Below are 19149 nucleotides of genomic sequence, written 5' to 3' on the forward strand. Positions count from 1 at the left end.
ATCATTGCCTATCTCAAACAGCTTTTGTATGGAATAATATTTTTTTTTAAGGCAGTTGGGGTTAAGTGACTTGCTCAGGGTCACACAGCTAGTAAGTGCTATGTGTCTGAGGCCGGATTTGAACTCAGATCCTCCTGACTTCAGGGCCGATGCTGTATCCACTGTGCCACCTAGCTGCCCCTTGTATGGAATAATATTCTTTGTAAACTGTAAATGATACCTGAATGTGAACTATTATCATTGCAAGCATTTGAACAAATCTTCATGTCCAACAGTAATTTCTCCATGCAACTGCAATTGAATTCAACCATATTTACTTGTTAATGCCATAGCTTCCTCATTTTCAACTCACTGTACCAACTGCTTTTGATATTTCTGAGCTAGGAAAACATAAACTACTCTTGCAAATACCATATGAGTCTGCATATAGAATATATTTTTGTTGTTGTTTTAACCAAAACTGTTTTTTGCAGAATCTGAATATGGCCTATAATAATATTCTTAAGACAACAATAAAAGTGATGCAGACAAAAAGAGAAATTATTTTAAGAACTGGATAAAACATTTTTAGTTGAATGGAAAGAAAAATTTAAAACTTTCACAATAAATGCATTTATATGGCAATCTAGTGTAATTATTTCTTCAGCGAAAGCTCTAATGTGTTTTCTTTTGAAGAGATTTTGCTTTAGAGGTGTGGCTTATATTCAAGATTGACCTAAGAATAGTATGCTGTTGATTTATTGAGTCCTAAAGGGAGGAAGAGATGAAGTGTAGCCACATGACAGACTAGTTTTACAGAAAATTATAGAAGGACAAAGATGTTGTTTCCTCTGCCTATTATAACCAGAATATCTTGTAGTTAAAGAATACCTACAATTTTAAAAATCAACATGATGTTATGTTTCAAAACAGTAGAAGGTCTACAGCAAAGGTGTGGAACAAAGAAGCAGTACTCACGGGTTTGGCCAGAATCAAATTAAAATGTAATTGGGAAATCTTTAACAAAATAAATGAAAAATACAATAGAGCACAGATAATGTTAATATATGATTTTCTGAGGCAATATTCACCCATAGAGGTCCCTATGTAGTTATTCACCCTGTTTCTATTTAAGTTTGACACTACCAGTCTACAGTAGCAACACCCAAATGCAGACAGCTTTTAGGAATAGGCCCACAATAGGGTAGATGACATCCATAGAGAGGATTTCCAAGAAGTCAAACCTCGGGAGCTTAGGAAATTGACACCTTCAAGAGAAATTACTGATCCCAAATCAAGGGAGCTGATCCACTTTCAGATGGGGAGCTATTTAAGTCAGAACATAGTTATTAAGTCATTCCTTATGAACCTGAAGATTAGGGAGCTAGAAGGAGATTGTGGTGTATGGAGGGAAGTCAAGAATGAGCCACAGGGCAGCCACAGTCAGGGAGTAGAACTAGAGCTGTGGTCTAGTTTGTTCAGGTGTCTTAGAGGCAATTAACTCTGATGATCAGCCTCCAAGTATAACAGTCTGACTCAAGACCTGCCTGTTGGGCCTTCCCTTTTGAATTTTAAAAAGACTTATGCTAATAATAGCCCTAGAGCTTGGCAGAGAAATAGAAATCTAATCCTTTTGGGCCTGACTTTCCAATGTGTATAATGGAAATATTATTTATCGGCTGTCACAGGTCTATTAAAACATCTCTTATGGCACTAAAAATCATGTTATGAAATCATGGATGCTTTTAATATGAAAGTATCAATATTTGATCTAAATTACTTCTTCCAAATATAATTAAATATAAATTACATTAATTATGCAAATTTTTCTAAATACATCAGTTTAGTGTATACCTTTTTTCTCTTTTTCATTTTCTTAAGTATATTTGCAACACATATTTTGATGGGGCAGCTAGGTGGCGCAGTGGATATAGCACCGGCCCTGAACTCAGGTGGACCTGAGTTCAAATCCAGCCTCAGACCAAATGCTTGACACTTACTAGCTGTGTGACCCTGGATAAGTCACTTAACCCCAATTGCCTAAAAAAAAGGGGGGGAGGGCAGCTAGGTGGCACAGTAGATAGAGCACTGGCCCTGGATTCAGGAGGACCTGAGTTCAAATCTGGCCTCAGACACATAACACTTACTAGCCGTGTGACCCTGGGCAAGTCACTTAAAAAAAAGAGATATTTTGAATAATAACTGATTACTTACAAATATATAACAATTTTATTTTCATAATGTTTTAGAATTTCCTTTTTTTTAACGTGTCTTTTGCATTGTCTTCCATTTTGTTATAGTATACATTCTCTATAGAATCAATCAGCCAACAAACATTTATGAAGCCCTTATTATATACAAGGCACTGTGCTAACTATTAGGGATCCAAAAACAGGCAAAAACATTCCCTGCCTTCAAAGAGCTTCAGCTCTAATGGAGAAGATGAGATGTAAGTAAGTATAAGATGGATGCAGGAGAAACTGGAGGCAATCTCAGAAGTAAGATATATTGTGGGGTAAAAGAGACTAACACTGAGGGGAAAGACCTGTTGTAGAAGGTAAGATTTGAGGAGAAACTTGAAGGAATCTAGAGAATCTACATCTATATAGTAAGAAGAACAGCTAGCATTTATAGAGAGTTTTAAAGTTTTACTTGCAAAGCACTTTATAACACGATCATCTAAGATCATCTGAAAGCCCAATGACATGGAGAAATAATGTTAACACTAGTTAATCTTATTACGGAATTCTGAATTACATATACTTGACTGATAAGTTGTTAGGAAAGCAGTAGTCTGATAATTGGCTTTTATTAATTTTTCAAAGATTTTATGCAAATTCAGGTCAACTACCATTTATTAAGTAATAACTATGTACTAGGCAAGTCAGATACAAAGACAAAAATGGAACAAGGAGCAACATGACCTAGTAAATCAAGTTTTTTGAATCAGGAAGATCTAGGTTCAAATTCTGACAGCATTATAGATTTAGAGCTCCAAAGAAGTTTAGCAGTCATTAAGTCCAATCTTCTTAGTTGACACATGAGGAAACTATGGCACAGAAAGTTAATGTCTTATCTGAGATCCCAGTGGTAGTGAGTATTGAGAGCAAGATTTGACCTCAATCTCCCTGTCTCCATGTCTTAGGCCCCATCATCTATGATATATTGTTCCTCAATTTCCTCTTCAAGTGTATGGTTACAGACAGATTTCCTTCTCTGTATTTCAGTTTCTTCATCTGTGACGTGAGATGAATAATACCTCTAGTGTCTACCTTCCAGTGTTATTATATGTTTCAGATAAGATAATACATGTAAAACATTATATAAATGGTCATTTTTATTTATCCACTGGAGAGATTATACTATAATATATACACATTGCATTGTAACGCAGGTAAGGTATGATCTGATTGACTAAAGGGAATGGAAGGAAATACACAGTTTGTAATAGTAACTGTGAATGTGAATGAGATGAACTTTTCCATAAGACATAAAAAGACAGCAGATTGGATTAAAAAACACAATCCTACAATATACTGTTTATAAGAAATATATTTGAAGCAGAGAAATACACACAGAGTAAAGGTAAAAGGCTGGAGCAGAATATGTTATGCTTTAGCTGAAAGAAAAAAAAAGCAAGGGTAGTAATCCTTATCGCAGACAAAGCAAAAGCAAAAATAGATCTAGTTAAAAGAGATAAGGAAGGAAACTACATCTTGCTAAAAGGTACCATAGACAATGAAGTAATATCGATATTAAACATAAATACACCAAGTGATATAACATCAAATTCTTAGAAGAGAAGTTAACCAAATTACAGGAAGAAATAGACAGCAAAAGTAACTACTGGGGGACCTCAACATCCGCCTCTCAGAACTAGATAAATGTAACCACAAAATAAACAATAAAGAAGTTAAGGAGCTGAATAGAATTTTAGAAACATTAGCTATGGTACACCTCTGGAGAAAATTGAATGAGGATAGAAAAATGAAAAGGGTGAATTCGCCCACCAATGAAGGGGAAATTAAAGCAATAATTAGGATCTATTTCACCCAATTTTATGCCAATAAATCAGACAATCTAAGCAAAATGGATGAATATTCTTTTTAAAAAATATAAACTGCCCAGATTAACAGGAGAGGAAGTAAAATACTTTACCCCATTTTAGGAAAAAAAATTGAATAAGCCATCAATGAACTCCTTAAGGTAAAATCTCCAGGACTAGATGGATTTACAAGTGAATTCTACCTGACATTTAAAGAACAATTAATTACAAAACTATATAAACTATTATAAACTATGTAAACTATTTGGAAAAAAAATAGATGAAGAAGGAGTCCTACCAAATTCTTGTTATGAAACAAATATAGTGCTGTTACCTGAACCAGAAAGAGCCAAAACAGAGAAAGAAAATGTAGACCAATTTCCCTAATGGATTTTGATGCAAAAAAATTTAAATAAAATATAGCAAAAAAATTACAGTAATTTTTCATGAGAATAATATATTATGACTATGGGATTTATACCAGTAATGCAGAGCTGGTTCAATATTAGGAAAACTATCAGCATAATTCACTATATCAGTGACAAAACTAACAAAAGTCATATTATTATCTCAATACATGCAGAAAAAGCCTTTGACAAAATACAGTACCCAATCCTATTTAAAGCACTAGAAAGCACAGACATAAATGGAGTTTTCCTTAAAGTGATAAGTAGTAGCTTTCTAAAACCATCAACAAGAATTATGTGTAATGGGGATAAGCCAGAAGCATTCCCAATAAGATCAAGAGTGAAACAAGTATGCTCACTATCAATATTATTCAATATTGTACTAGAAATGTTAGCTTTAGTAATAAAAGAAGAAAAAAAAGAAGGAATTAGGATAGGCAACAAGGAAATAAAACTATCACTCTGCAGATGATATGTTAGTATACTTAAAGAATCCTAGAAAATCAACTGAAAAAAAAAGTCTACTTGAAACAATTGGTAACTTTAGCAAAGTTGCAGGCTATAAAATAAATTCACATAAGTCATCAGCTTTTTTCTATATTACCAACAAAACTCAGAAGCAAGAGATGAAACTAGAAATTCCATTTGAAATGACTGTAGATGATGTAAAATATTTGGGAGTCTACTTGCCAAGACGAACCCAGGAACTATATGGACAGAGTTACAAAACACTTTTCACACAAATAAAGTCAGTTCTAAGCAATTTGAAAAAATTATTAAATTAACAATAAGAATAATGATAATTTAATTAAAAAATTTAAAAATATTTGCTTACGGATAGGCTGTCAATATAATAAAAATGACAATTCTCCCGATGTTAATTTTCTTATTCAGTGCCATACCAAACTAACACAAATTATTTCATAGTGCCAGAAAAAATAACAAAGAAATTTATTTGGAAGAACAAAAAGTATCAAGGGTGTTAATAAAAAAAATGCTAAGGAAACTCCAGATTTTGAGATAAGAACTCAGTATTTGACAAAAACTGCTGGGAATACTGGAAAATAGTATGGTAGAAATTAGGTATAGACCAATATTTTACATTGTATGACAAGATAACTTCAAAATGAGTATATTAGACATAAAGGGTTATACTATAAGCAAATTAAGAGGGCAAGGAATAGTGTACTTGTCAAATCTATAGAGAAAGGAAGAATTTATGACCAAACAAGAGCTAGAGAATATTATGAAGTGTAAGATGAATAATTTTGATTACATTAAATTAAAAGCTTTTGCACAATCAAAACCAATGCAATCATGATTAGAAGGAAAGCAGAAAGATGGGGGAAATATATATGAAAACACACGTTAAAATGAAATTACTAGATTTTCTTATATTTGCTATATATAGGACATAAACCAATGAAGTGCAGAGAATTGACGTAGTCTTTTAATCTCTGAAAGCTGCCTAGTTGTTTCAATAGGAAAATCTTGAGTAACTACTAAGCAATTATTCATATCATAACTGGATCATTTGCCCTTTGAAGGATGTTAGGGTCAGCTTATAAGATTGGGAGAGGGTTTAGAGACATGCCAAAAGAATAAATAGGTGGGTATTAGAATAAGAAGAATAAGAAATTGGAAAACAGTAAGCCCCTATGTACCATTAGTTGGTGAAAGTGAAAAATTGTAAATCAATTCAATTATCCATGATCAGAGGCTTTTGGACTCTTTCATTTATTAATCTTAAATATGTTTTCCAATGATTTTTCCTATCCTTTCTTGGACCTATAATTACTTTTAATCTCTCCCTTAAATTGTATCTTGAATTTATTTTGTATATATGTTTATAAATGTTGTCTCCCCAGATAGAATATAAGTTATATGGGCAGGAATGTTTCAATTCTGTCTGAACACCTAATACATTGCCTGACAGAGTAGGTGTTTAATGAATGCTTATTGATTTATTCATTGAAGTCAACAATTTCAAAATACATAGTATCTTTCCATGGGAACCCTTGCCAGGTTTTTCAAACAAATTCTCTATCTCTTCATTCTTTGCAACATATCTCATATAACCTCCAGTTCTTTTCTTGTTCTCCTTGTGAAGGACAGCAAGATAAGCTGTTCAGATGTACTATAATTTTATGTTACTTGTTTTCTGTGAGTATGTGATACTACCTTTTTTATTTTCTCTGAAAAAATATACAGGATTTCTTTCTATTCAGCTGAAATTTCCCTATTCGACCCAATCAAATCCTAGAATCATTTTCTATCTGTTTTCACTGCTAGTGAGAACATAATTACAGATATAATTTAATTCATTTCACTAATGTGTCAATACCCTGGTTCTTATATTAATATTGTTCCAAACCACGTTGTAGCCAATCTGGTCCTCCTCCACTGTCCACCAAAATTTCGACTCCTGCCCTTGTTACTTGGTCTCTGAAAGGTGGGGTTTCAAATGATTTTGTCTGGAACATTATCCCAGAACTTCCTAACCAGCTCCAAATCATGCCACCATTTGTGTATAACCCCTGGCCATCTCTCCTTTCTTCCTCCAACCTCATATGTGTTTATATTCCCAGTGTTTAGCGCAGTGCCTGACACATAATGTTATTTAATAAATTCATTAATTCAGTCAAGGGTTTGTAAATATTCTATAAATTGTATGATTCTTTAACCTATTTCCTGACATTTTAATTGAAAAAGCAGTATTGGATGTACATTTTGCAGATTTGTCCATTTAATCTCTGGATAAAAAATAATACAAATAATAATTACTTGTTAGTGGAAATTCTGGTGCTCAACCTCATTGTACTATTTTATATTGGTCCTGAGACAATAATTAGTCTTTTAATAGACTGATGCTTCAAGGTTTTCTAGATTGGTAGAACCAGTATGACTTTGAGCTCTGCTGGCATAGCCTTAGGGAATCCTTAACTACATGTCATAGTGAAGCATCATTACAGGACTTTGGCAGAGGAATAATCAGATTTACAACTATTATTAATCACTTATAATTTGTTATTATGATAAATTGAATCACATTTTAATCAATAACAGAGGCATTGTTGCCTAGTGGGTGGAGGGATGACACTTGGTCAGGAAGATGTGTTCAAGTGCTATTTCTGACAATTTGCGGTGTGACCCTGAGCAGATTATTTAACTTCTCAGTGTCATGTGTAATTCTTTAAGACTATAAATAGTGGAACAGCTCCCAGTCTACATTAGTAGAGTGAGTTTCTTCACCAGTGGTTCTTTATAAGAATGAAATCATAGGGTATCTTCATTCCAAATGAAATGATCAAAAACAAGTATTTATTAAATTGTTTATTAAGAATTAATCTAAACATTTATGCCCCTCAGAAACAGTGATCTATACATAGGAAGTACTTATTATTTTTTGAATGGAATTGAATTTGACTACATGAACAACACAAAGTATTTCAGCTGGCCCTGTAGTGTAAATTGATCAGCGCTAAGTAATTAAGTAACTAGGATCTATTGAACAGACCGTTAACATCTTGTTGATGTCATGTAAACATTTTCCTGTCTGAAAATTAACTTTATATTTGGTAAAGTTGCCTTGATTTCAGCCAAGAAAAATTAATGCCATCTCAAATGCATTAGGCAGAGTCAAAGCTTCTAGGAATAAGGAAGCAGGTGGCATACTGTGCTCTTCCCTGATCAGACCACATCTGGAGCACTGTGGTCAGTTCTGGGCATCACATTTTAGGAAGGCCACTAATCTAATTTAGTTTAATTGAATAAGGTCTATTTCCCATTTCCAAGGATCTATCCCTCCACTCCACCTAGCTACACGGAGAGATAGTTATGCCCTTGATCTTGCCATCACCCATAAACTGACCATTCTCATATTCATGAATTCTGAAATTCCCTAATCTGATCATGAGCTGTTGTCATTCCACCTCTCTTTTTGCCTTGTAAACTAAAACCCTGTTTTTGTAGTCTAATTCTTCAATCCTTTAGTCTTTTCCCAGGCTATCACCCCTGTACTGGCTACATTGTCTTCCCTTCTCCATCTTGACCTCTTAGTAAACAACTTCAATTCTCCACCCTTCTATTCTCTGATGTCATTGTCATTTTGTTCTGTCACTAATATTTCCCTGCAAGCTTCAGCCCTGGAATAGCCCCACCATCTGCTGCTGAACAAAGGTGGAAATAATTATGAAATAATACTCACTGGGTCCCCTGAAAATTTATGCTATGTATTCTCAATTGGGCCTTCACTAAAGCTAGGTAAGCTCTCCCTCTTCAATCTTCAACTCCTGGGCCTCCTGGCTTCCTTCAAGTCCTAACAAAAATTGAAACCTTCTACCAGAAGTCTTTCACAATCCCTTTTAATTCTTGTGACTTTCCCCTGTATGTCATCTCCATTTTATTCTGGATTTTTTTCCTTTATCTCCCGTAATTGACTCACTATCCCATTCACTAGAGTGATTTTTCCACAGCTTTTGCTTTCCCTTCAAATCTCTGATAGCTTGCCGTTTCCCTCCCTTCTCAGCAGAGAACCTTGCCTCATACGTTATTGAAAAAAATTGAAGACATTTGCTTCCCCTTTTCAATGCCTCATCTCATCTCTCACAGATACCTTCTGCTACTCTGTCCACCTTCATTCTTATGCCAAGACATGTTGATCCATTTTTTATGCCCACCCTTTTCTACTCTACCACTGCTATTTCCCTGGGGTCAGCCCTTGCCACCTCTCCCTGCCACAAGTCTCTCACCATACTGGTCCATCCTCTACTCAGTTGTCAAAGTTATCTTCCTAAAGTATAGTTCTGACCAAGTCACTTCCCTACTCAGTAAACTGCATTGCCTCACAGTCATCTCCAGGATGAAATATAAAACACTCTACAGAGAGTTCAAACAAACTCATAGCCTGCCCCACCCATCTTCCCAATCTTCTTACATGCTACTCACCTACATACTGTGTTTCAATGAATTTGTTCCAAAAGATACTCCACCCAACTGGACATTTTTATTGTCTGTCTTCAGTGTTTGGACTTCTCTCCCTCTTCATTTCTAGCTCTTGAGTTCCCTGGCTTCGAGTCCCAACAAAAAAAATTACATCTTCTATAAACAAGATACTTTTCCCAATTCCTCTTAACTGTTGTTTCATTCTCCTATATATAATCTTTCTTTTATCCTGTTTATAGTTTGTTTGTATATATGTGTTTGCATGCCATCCTACTTATTTTACTATGAGCTCCTTGAGAGAAAGGACTTTCCAATTTATTTATTTTTACTTTCATTGTATCCCCAGTGCTTAGCATAGTGTCTGGCACAGAGTAGGTGCTTAGAAAATGTCTAGTGACTCCAATATTATTAAGTGCTTTTCTGTGTCTTTTTTCCCCTTCTCCTTTAACTCCAGATCTTGTAGTTATTCTTGAGACAATTCCCAGTGTTAGCCCTGTCCAAGAAGTCTGCCTTCTCTGGTGAAGGCTAGATTCAAGGATCACAGACTAGGAAATTTTCCCCTCCTTTAATTAGGAAATTGCATTCAGGATCGTTGTCTATGAACTCTCTTTTGTGGGTTCTAATACGTACCTCTGAAAGAACTCTTGATGTTCCAATCCTTCCTGGGCTGCTACCATTTTAGCAGATGGGAAAGTCCACTGTTAAGGAATTTTCCTCTGTGGCTGAAGAGGTGAATATATATATAGCTTCCATGTGCTTCAAGTACCAAGTTTTATTTGTAGATTGTGGGAAGAGAAGTATGTACACACGCACAGTCACCACCACGCCCTCCCACTCCTGTCCCTCAGACAGAGAAAAGGCAGGCTTATAGATTTTCTTTGACACAAACCAGAAGCAACAGCAAGATTCATTTCTGTTTTTCTGTTTGTTTGTTTGTTTGTTTTCCCTGCCTACGACAGGTAAAATACTGATTGTTATGTCATTGTTCACATTTTGAGTAAGATGCAAAAAGGTATTTAGTGGAAGAAGCATTAGTTAAAAGTTTTTTTTTTTAAAAACACAAAAGTTTTTCTAAATTAATATTGATAGCAAAATGGATTTTTACTTGAATTAAATACTGTAGAGTCTATCTCTGGCCTATTTACCTTATCAGAATCACCAGTGTCAAGTTTGGAAGTTCTGTTAGGAAAGCTGACATAAAGACATTTGTCACTAATGCGGTTGTCCATGGTCTGGAAAGTAGCTGATGCCAGAGCTCACAAAGTCAATGATTTTTAGATGGACAAAAACTGTGATTCTAAAATCATAGGAAAGAATAGAACACAAGAATGTCTATGGTAGAGTATAAGCAGTTTGGTGGGAGGGATCTCTTAAATTTTCTCTTTAATTTTCTTGTGCCTATCAGTACTCTCATACATAGTAAGTGCTTAATAAATGTTTGTTGAATTGATAGTTAGGGTGAAGTGGAGGGGGGCAAGATTGGAAACAGATACTTGTAGTCTTCAAAAGTAAAACTCAAAGAAGACAAAAGCAGGAAAGGGCACATTGCCATGAGGTAGTAATATGGAAGGAAAGGCATGGCATTGAAATGCACATATTACAAATACAGAAAATTGTTGGTATTAGTTCTGCCACTATTTAACTCTATTTTAGTTCCTATTGCTGTGAGAAATTGTTCTCAGCATACTCAAAATTGATTGCTATAGTCAGAAGAATCTCAGAACAAAAACCTGAATATGTAATGACCAAGATTTATTCTACTCCACTGACTCTCCATAAATAGCAGTTACGTGGCGTAGAGAACTGGACCTGGAGTCAAGAAGACCTGAGTTCAAATCTGGCTTGAGATACCTATTAGGTGTATGATCCTGGGCAAGCCAATTAAACTCTGTTTGCCTCAGTTTCCTCATCTATAAAATGAAGATAATACTTGCATCTACTTCCAGGATTGTTGTAAAGATCAAATGAGATAATAATTGTAAAATGCTTATCATAGTGCCTGGTACCTAGTAAGTGCCATATAAATGTTAGCTATTATCATGATGATTTATGTTTAGGGATTCACATATCAAAAACTGGTAGAACAATATGACAGGGCAGGACTTTCCAAGGAGAACACAGGTCTCACATATATTAAAATTTCCTGGGAAAGAGATTTTGTTAATGTATTTCATTTTCTGAGAAATATCAAGAAAAGTAGAGATAGTCTTCTAACAAGTTGAGCGAACCTTTTGTGGAGGATTTAGAAGATGGCAGAAGAATTGCCCAGTATGAGAGGGCATGGATAGGTTGTAATACGCATCATTGGAGAGAGTAATTTTTGATGAGATTGCACCTTTATCACTTTTATCAAAGTAGTTTAGCGTTTAATGACTTTTAAGGTCAGGAATATGTACTGTCAATGTAGTGACTATTTGTTTGGCATCTCTGTTCCTTACGCAGATTAAAATAGATGACCTCTACTTCCTCTTTCAACACTAAGATTCTGTGATTTTTTTATCTTTGTACCACTCTTTGGGCCATATGCATCTGGTGAAAAGTTTCTAAGACAATAGCTCCCATAAAGAATAAATTCCATTGAATACTTGATTTTGAAAGCTTTTCTTTCTCTGTACTTCCTTTGTGCTATGGGCCAAAATCTGGTTTGCATTCAGTTTGTTCACTAAATATATAGGAAAATTCCTTTCCTCTCCCAACAAATCCTTAATTTTAATTAAACCACATTTCAAGGATAACACCATCTAAGGAAGTTTCTCACAACGTTTGCAAATGGATTGTATATGTATATGTATAAGAACAGAAAGAAAGAAAGAAAGAAGAAAGGAAGGAAGAAAGCAAAAAAGGGAAAAAAAGCACTTATTTAGTGTCTATTATATACCAGGCATTGTGATAAGTGTTTTACAAATACATCATTTGATCCTCATTACAACTGTGCTATTTTTATCCCCCTTTGTAATTGTGGAAACAGGCAACAGACGGTAATTGATTTGCCCAGGATCACACAGCTGGTATATACATGAAGCCTTATTTGAAGTAAGGTCTTCCTGACTCCAGGCCTATTACTCTATCCATTGTGCCACCTAGCTTCCTCCCAGCATATATGTACATATATTAATGTACAATGTTTGAAAATCTTGTTTTACTCTGTGAAATTATAAACTCCTTCTAAGCAGGTATTGTATATAATATTTGCGCATTCTAATAATTTAATGAAACAAACAAGGCACTGCCTGTGAAAGTCTGCCTAAAATACGTACACACACACACACACACACACACACACACACACACACACACATACACATGCATGTACTCACACATGCCTATAAGTCAGAAGAATTAAGTTCTAATTATGGAACTGCCACTTACTGGCCTTGTAACTTTGAGAAAATCATTGAACTTCTCTCTTCTTCAATTTATTGACCTATTCTATCTCCCTCTTTCACAGGATTGTGAGCATAAAATGATATATATGGGAATATTTGGATAATTATAAGGTATTATACCCTCCAAATATAAGGTATTAATCCAAATTCTAGTGTCTAATACCACTGCAGAGTAAAAGCTCCATAGATGTTCTGTGCTTCAGATATGTTGATAACTAGGCTTACTTACAAATGGTAAGATTTTTGTCTCAGTATCTGTTCCTACTGAAAGAGATGACATTTCAGTCAGTCAATTTTACTTTGGACTTTGCTCGTAATATCTAATCGGAGATAGTTTATGCCCAGTTTTTTCCCCCTGTATAAGTCAATTATACCTTTGGATTCATTGTCATGGATAGTTAACCAACTGAGCTATTTAATCCTTAATTTTAATGCATATTTAATGACTGACTTATTTAATTTGGCTTTTGTGATATAATTTTTCCTGCTCACATCAATGGATATTGGAGAATCTGCGAGAGAAATATCGGAATAAAGTCCTGCCTCTTCTTAAGGTGACAGTTGACAGTTGTCTGCATCATTGGGAGTGGAATGTGACTAAATGTGCTTGAATTATCCAGAATGGAGATACACACACACACACACACACACACACACACACACACACACTCTCTCTCTCTCTCTCTCTCTCTCTCTCTCTCTCTCTCTCTCTCTCAATCTCTCTCTCTCTCCAGCTCCAAAATATAAGAAGGTAACTGAAGTGTATATTTTCAACATTACTTTTGTTTGTCCTCACATCATATTTCCATTTGAAAAAGTCAACTGTCCAAATTATGCATAACCATTAAAAATTCAATCCGCACTTTTAACCCACCACATGGAAAAGTATAGTAATACATCCTGTAAAATGATAAAAATTAATCACTGAAAAAATTTAAAACGCATTGTGAATCATCATCACTACAGAATTTCAAAAGTCTGTTTTATAGAATATTTAAAAGCATTTTATACACACACACACACACATATTTAAAAGCATTAAGTCAGTATCCAAAATTTCCTGAAATAAATAAATGCAGTTTTTCAGGCACAAACCAGTATTGTAATATAGCTCTCTGTACCTCATTTATACAGAATGTGGAATTTATATTGCCTTAGCTGGGTGGTGTAACGAACAGAGTATTGACCTCAAACATTTACTAGCTCTGTGACCATGGGCAAGTGACTTAATCTTAGCTTTCTTATCTTTAAAATGTGAATGTTGTTAAGAATAAAATGAGATGATATTTGTAAAGAACTTTGTAAACCTCAAAATGTTATATAAATGCTAGCTATTATTATGTGGATTTTTTTATAAGACAAGTATGTAAACATTAGTCAAATTATTTTCAAAATAAAGTAAAGAATATTTTAACCTCTTGAAAAATAACATAGGGATGATTAAAAACATCAAAGGTGTTATATCAAGGTCAATATTGTATTTCCCAAGATTCTTATTATATGTATGTATGCACATGTATGTCTGCATACATGTGTATATATACATACACTCACCATATGAGTGTGCATTGCGTACATAGAAATTATAGCTTTTAAAAATAGTTTTATTTATATATTACAAATGTTTATAGATTACTTCCACTTCTTGAGAGGACTCTTATAAAAATTAAAATTTGAGTAAAACTAATAATATACTAATCTTATCTGAAAGTGCATAAAACATTTTATATCTTTAGTAGCCATTCTCTATTCCTTTTTAATTAACAGAAATCTATTTTCTCTCCCACTCATGTCCCAATCTATTGAAAAAAAATAAGAAAAACAACTTTCTTACAAATATTCATAGTTAAGTTAAACAAGTTCCCTTGATGGTTGTATACAGAAATGTATATGTCTCATTTATTACCCTAAATCTGTCATGTCTTTGTAATGGATGTAATGTGTTTCATAATCATGTCTCCTCAACCCAGTTATCCTTCTGCTAGGCTTATACCCAAAAGAAATCAAAGAAATAGGAAAAGGTTCTTTACGTGCAAAAATGTATATAGCAGATCTTTTTTGTGGAATTGCAGACTGCTGCAAATTTAGCAGTTAATAAATGTGAGTAAACTTGTTGACTTGAAAAAAAAATCGGGAAAAAAATAACTGAGGATGTCCAACAATTGAAGAACAGCCATATAATTTATGGTATAGGAATATAATGGAATACTATTGTGCTGTAAGAAATGAGAAAATAGATAATTTCAAAAAGAAACAGAAAAACTCATATGAAGTGATACTAAGTGAAGCAAACAGAACCAGAAAAAAATTATAAGTATGATTAACTTTATTGCTTTTTCAAAAAAAGCCATAAAGCTAGGCTATAAAAATTGAAAGCTTGCTAGTTTTCATGGAAAAAAAAAGATTTGAGATAGCAATATTCTCATTCATTCTCTTTCTCTTTATATATAGACATATTAATAGATATAGATATATTGATATAGATATCTGTCTATAGATATACAGAGAGCTTTCTGCATGTGTGTATGTGTATACACACATACTAACATTATTTTATTCTTATTTATTCTCTTTTGCTCTTCCTCTATGCATATGTATGTATATATGCATGTGTAGCAGCTCAATTACATAAGACATGTGTATATATTCACATAGTTTTGTATGTGGAGGAAGAAGGGAGGGGAGAGAGAGAGAGAGAGAGAGAGAGAGAGAGAGAGAGAGAGAGAGAGAGAGAGAGAGAGAGAGAGAGAGATCTTAATAAAGCTAAGGCATCCTTAGGTTTCCTACATTATACAGTATCTTTTGCAAGAAAACCCCAAATGAGGTCATGAAGACACAGCCACTTCTGAAACAACTGAACAACAACATATATGTATACTATACATGTGTATATATGTATGTATATGTATATATGCATACATATGTGTATGTATGTAGGTATGTAGACCTGAACAAAGATCCAGCAAAAGAGACTGAGAAGAATTAATGAGATAGGTCAGAGAATCAGCTAAAAACAGTATCATAAAAATCTTGAAAGGGAAGAGTGGTGTAAATAAGAGAGTGATCAACATTGCCAGAGGCTTCAAAGAGGTCAGAAAACAATAAATATTGAGTAGAGGTAATTTGTCTTGATCATTAAGAAAGCAAATATGACTTTGGAAAAAACTATTTCAGTTGAATGATGGACAGGTGCCAAAGAGGGTTCAGATGCTATCTAGAACAAAAACAGCAGAGGTACCTTGTATAGACAGTTTTCTCAAGGAGTTTAGCTATGAAGGAGAAAAGAGATTTAAAATGGTAGCTTGGGGGAAATAGCAAGACCAAGTAAGTGTTTTATTTTTTTTTTTTGTTTCTTTTTGTTTTGTTTTAAGGATTGGGAGACCTCAGCATATTTGTAATCAGCAGGGTGGGGGCCAGCAGATTGGGAGACATTGAAGATTAGAGTCAGGGCAGCAATTTGCTGGACAAGCAGGGATGGGTTTAATAGATGCATGTAGAGAAGTTTGTCTTGGCAAAGAGATGGGTCAATTAGTCATAGGAGACAGGAGTGAAGGAGGAAAGAGTAGGGAAAGGCATCTGAGTGTTGTAAAATTTGAAGGAGGGCAGGAGAGGGAACTCTTGGCAAACAAACGGCCTTGAATTTTGCTGACGTATGAGGCAAGGTCTTCCTTAGTGGGTATAGACAGGGTAGTATGCTGTGAGAGGTTGGTGAAGGGCTGGTAATAATTGCAAGTATATAATTATAGAAGTATTATTATGCCATATTGTGTTCTTAGTATCATGCAAGCAGGAGCATCTTCAGTTAGTTTATTTCACAGATACTTCCTCATCAGCTGTACCTATCGGTAACCAAATGTTTCTTTTTATTTCTTTACTAAGCTATGAATTTCAGTTGCCTTGCTCTCTCTTGAGTCATCACAGAAGCCCCTTCCATATTCCTGTCATACTTTAGGATCATAGCATAGTAAACTTATATCTGCAAGGGACCTTAGAAGTCGTCAAGTCCAAACCAAGGCAGACAGAGGTTGTGGGATGCCTAGGGTCATAAAACTGCACTCCTCTGGGCTTTTGATCATTTCCCAGGAAGCTCTTCATCCTTTGCTCTGGAACTCACAAACTCACACCTTGAAATCACCTCTGCCATGGAGAGGGCTCTTCTCAGAACCTCCATTTAAGGAGGGCATTCAAGCCAGCTAAAACCTATTTCCACCAGGTTATACTTCTCTGGACTTCTCCAGTATGCCTTTTCTTCCCACCCCCAGCTCCTTTTTTATGTGTAGTCTTCACCATTAGAATGAAGACAGGGACTGTCTTTTTGCTTATATTCTTGTTCTTAGTGCCTGGCACATATTAAGCTTTTAATAAATATGCTTATTGACAATGCTAGTAAGACTCTGATGAAGGATTTGAACCCAGATCTTCCTGATTTCAAGTTCAGTGCCCTAAATGAGGATAATTCTGTGAAAATGTATGCTTGCTACTGAATAGTTTGTTGATGTTAGGTTATATGTTTATCTTCCCAAGTTTTGGTGAATTGAAAACTTGAAGCTATTTTTACTGATTACAATCAGATTTGCTGTGGAAGTTATTCCTCACTTTTATTGTTTCAGAATAATATAAATGCTAATTACTCCTTCATGGTGTGAAATTGTCTTTGACTGTTGTTCCAGTATATGTTGTAACCTCTTTTCTATCCCCTCATGTGTCTAGTGCACAGTATTCAAGAAGAGATTTACAGGGTTGGGGGAAGTTGGGTTTGAATGAAGGAGCATGTCTTTCTTCTCTTCATCCTGTTATTCACTTAGGCCTCCTTTCCTAGGTTCTTGAATATTGCTTGGCTATGCTGGTTTTAGGCCCTTGGCAGCTCCTAACCTTTAGAGTTCTGACTAGTTATTTTGCAATCAGATGCCTTTTATTCCCTCTGAAATCATAGAATTACGGAATCATGGAGTTGGAAATTAATCTTGTAGCAGCCCTGGAGGGAAGAGAGCACAAGTGTATAGAAGGGATCTGTTTTATACTGATGTTCTTTGTCCATTCAGCTGGGGCTAGTTAAGGAAGTGACAGCACTTCTTGGTGCATTGAAATTAGTCCTTCAATGCTTTACTCATGCAGATCATCAGTAACATAGTGCAACTGAAAAAATAGTTTTTCCTGCTTTTGGAGTATGGTAGCTCTATAGCTGAAGCATTTGTGAGTTGCTTTTCTTCCTGCTAAGACCACCATACCTTCCCTATCATTGGATGTCTTCTCTTCCCCATCAGGTCAGGTTACTACCCAGAATAAGTATATAGTATGTGTCTTTGATGAATCTATGCATTCAGGCTTAGAGGATATTATATATCACCTTTGCCTTACTGGAGACAACTTCTAGAGTTTGAATATATCTAGTAGGGTCTAAGAACCTGAAATTAGAGGAATATGGTCCAGCTTCACACCCTATGTAGGAGTCTGTAACTTCTCTCATAGCTGAGAACAGATCTTTTATATATATTATTTGATAAGAATCAAAGATCATCATAGAGCTAGAATTGAAATGGATCCCAGAGACTGTCTAGTCCAGCCCCATCTTTATGCAAATAAGTAAAAGTTTAAGTGCCTTGCCAAAACTCAGAGAGGTAGACAGTATTATAGATAGGGTTGGAACCCTGATCTCCTTGACTGTAGAGCAAGTACTTTTTCATGGTTTCATTCTGTCTCCTCTTGTTCCACTCATATAGTCTTCCTTAATATATAGTTACATTTTAGATCTTCATAAGACAAGAAAGTCCTAGAAAACAGAGCACAAGTCTGAATTATCCATCACCTTCTTTAATACTTTTTCAAGAACCTATCAGTTCACTATTCTTTACTCTCCTTCTGCCAATAAGGTTTGAAACCATTCTCTGATGAAGCAAATGGTGTGCAAGAATTGCTATGGCCAAAGACAAAAACACGATCATCCCATGAGCTACTTGCTTATGAACATCTCCAAATTAGAATGTCTGGTTCTTGGATTACAAATATAAAGGCAGTTTTCTTGATGCATAATTGTAGCTTTTATGGCTTGATATAAATTGCCAGAATTCTGAACTGTTGACGTATCCCTTGAAAACTCAGGATCCACCTGTACATCATAATATAATATTAAGAAAGGATTTTAAAGTAAGGGCCCAGCTTTGAAACAGTTATATCATGTTTACCTTGTGTACAGCATACTGGTTCTGCTATTCATCTTTTTTTTATGGACTATTGAAAGTTATAATTTCATCTGAGTTCAATTTAACCCAAAGAATCATAATTAAAGGAATCACTAAAGACATAAGTAACCCATGAAGTCAATGAGCATTTATAGAACACCTACTTTATACCAAGCACGGGGTCAAAGGCTGGGGAAACTAACAAAGGC

General features: G+C 34.9%; 1 protein-coding gene and 1 pseudogene across 3 annotated transcripts in view; one reads left to right on the forward strand and one right to left on the reverse strand.

The window, feature by feature from the left end:
• Positions 1–10604, reverse strand: part of LOC110214981 (5'-3' exoribonuclease 2-like) — a 68948-nt pseudogene extending 58344 nt beyond the window's left edge.
• The window catches only part of CNTN5 (contactin 5), a 1537434-nt gene that overhangs the window by 174619 nt on the left and 1343666 nt on the right, over positions 1–19149 (forward strand). The gene's annotated exons all lie outside the window — the stretch shown is intronic.

Source organism: Phascolarctos cinereus, unplaced genomic scaffold (assembly GCF_003287225.1).
Source record: "Phascolarctos cinereus isolate Bilbo 61053 unplaced genomic scaffold, phaCin_HiC Scaffold_726;HRSCAF=1367, whole genome shotgun sequence".
NCBI lineage: Eukaryota > Metazoa > Chordata > Mammalia > Diprotodontia > Phascolarctidae > Phascolarctos > Phascolarctos cinereus.